The sequence below is a fragment of the Fukomys damarensis genome, unplaced genomic scaffold, assembly GCF_012274545.1.
Source record: "Fukomys damarensis isolate Sample0158 unplaced genomic scaffold, DMR_v1.0_HiC HiC_scaffold_17, whole genome shotgun sequence".
In the NCBI taxonomy this organism is placed as follows: Eukaryota; Metazoa; Chordata; class Mammalia; order Rodentia; family Bathyergidae; genus Fukomys; species Fukomys damarensis.
Window position 1 is genome coordinate 44,137,260 of NW_022900929.1, and position 2,249 is coordinate 44,139,508.

At 39.1% G+C, this 2,249-nt stretch overlaps 1 pseudogene; it reads left to right on the forward strand.

The window, feature by feature from the left end:
- Positions 1 to 1,096: 1,096 nt before the first annotated feature.
- Positions 1,097 to 2,010, forward strand: LOC104849717 (annotated as a pseudogene).
- Positions 2,011 to 2,249: the final 239 nt, after the last annotated feature.

The window sequence follows — 2,249 nt, forward strand, 5'->3', positions numbered from 1 at the left end:
AATTATTTTACGATGCTACTTAGATCATTATAAGTACGTGTTCTTATGTTCCCATAGAAAGGATAAAAATAGGTACTAATAAATGATACAATAATGTATTATGATCAATAATAACCTTGACAGGCATTCTGGAGCAAACATAGAGATCAATGACTAAAAATAAACAAAAGTGAAGTGTGATCCTTTTCCTTCATTTGTACAGTTTAGATTCCTGCAAGTGTTACCTTGATGGAAAAGAACACAGGCATTTTCTTTCTGGTTAAAGCTTCTACAGATCTTGCTGGGAATAGTGGCATAGGCCTGTAATACCAGCACTTGGGAAGCTGAGGCAAGAGGATCACTGAGTTAGAGAGCAGTTTGGGCTCCATAGAGAGGCACTGTCTCAAAAAAATTCTTTTACAGATCTCAATGCTTAATTACTGGAATACTAAATATTATCTTCAAGGTGGTGTTGTTATTGTTTTTCCTGAAGTTTTGTACTTTAAAAATGTGATGCCCCCAGGAAATATGATGGGTTTCTTCAGACTAAATGTCAAAAAAGAGTGGTTAGTAATGTACTGATAGATGCATTGCAGGAATGCCATCATTGAGTACAGAGGTGATTTTATTGTTAAAAAGTCTTGGCTATTTCATTATGCCGCGAAGATGGAGCTGTTTAGAGGATACATATTTCTATCAGCTGTGGAGAAAATAATTTCACCCACCTAACCAATACAGGAGTGTCTTTGAGAAAACACCTTTTGAAATAGAAAATGTGATGCCCCCAGGAAATATGATGGGTTTCTTGAGACTAAATGTCAAAAAAGAGTGGTTAGTAATGTACTGATAGATGCATTGCAGGAATGACATTATTGAGTATAGAGGTGATTTTATTGTTAAAAAGTCTTGGCTATTTCATTATGCCGCGAAGATGGAGCTGTTTAGAGGATACATATTTCTATCAGCTGTGGAGAAAATAATTTCACCCACCTAACCAATACAGGAGTGTCTTTGAGAAAACACCTTTTGAAATGAGTATATTGTTGTATTTTATGTGACACCTATTTATATTGTTACTAATGCTCCATTATTTAATATTTCCATAGAACCAAGTCAAATGGATGAAAACGGGACACAAGTGGTGAAAGAATTTGTCCTGGCAGGTTTCTCACACACAGCATCTATTGAAGCAGGGCTATTTGTAGTATTTCTTTTATTCTATGTATCCACTTGGGTAGGCAATGTCCTCATCATGGGAACAGTGGCTTCTGATAGGAACCTAAACTCATCACCTATGTATTTTCTTCTTGGAAACCTCTCATTCCTGGACCTATGCTGTTCAACTATAACAACCCCTAAGCTTCTGGTTGACTTCCTTCATAAAGAAAAGCTCATTCCGTACAACCAGTGCATTGCGCAGCTTTTCTTCCTTCATTTTGTAGGGGCTGCAGAAATGTTCCTGCTCTCAGTGATGGCTTATGATCGCTATGTTGCAATCTGTCATCCACTGTACTACACCACTATCATGAGTCCAGGGCTGTGCTCTGTGTTGGTAGCTGCTTCCTGGATGGGAGGATTTGTGCACTCCGTTGTCCAGACTATTCTTACTGTCAGTCTGCCCTTCTGTGGGCCAAACCAGGTGGACAACTTCTTTTGTGATGTTCCCCCTGTCATCAAACTTGCCTGTGCAGACACCTTTGTCATTGAGTTGTTAATGGTGTCTAAACCTACACTGCTATTTTAGTTAAGATCCGCTCCAAGGAGGGAAGGCGAAAGGCACTCTCCACCTGCGCCTCTCACCTCATGGTGGTGACGCTCTTTTTTGGGCCCTGCATTTTCATCTATGCTCGTCCATTCTGCACGTTTTCTGTGGACAAGGTCGTGTCTGTGCTCTACAATATCATTACCCCCATGTTAAACCCCCTCATCTACACACTTCGGAACAAAGAGGTCAAGTCAGCCATGAGGAAGCTGTGGGACAGAAGTAGTCTTGGGGCAAAAGCAGGAGCCAACAGTCAGGGAAGTCTTTGAGAGCAGAAAATATGAGATCACAACAATTACTCCTTGACAAATAAGAGGTGGTAGCCTAATTGCTCAATTTTATTCGGCAAATCATGAAATCTCTGTTTCTCACTTTATAAGTAAATTGTGCACATTACTGAATTGTTCTCACTTCTGCTTTTTTTTACAAATTGAATTTTTTTACGTTTTTCTACTAGTTTGTATTCTCTAATTTTATCCTAATTCATCTCCTGTGTGACTAGAATACT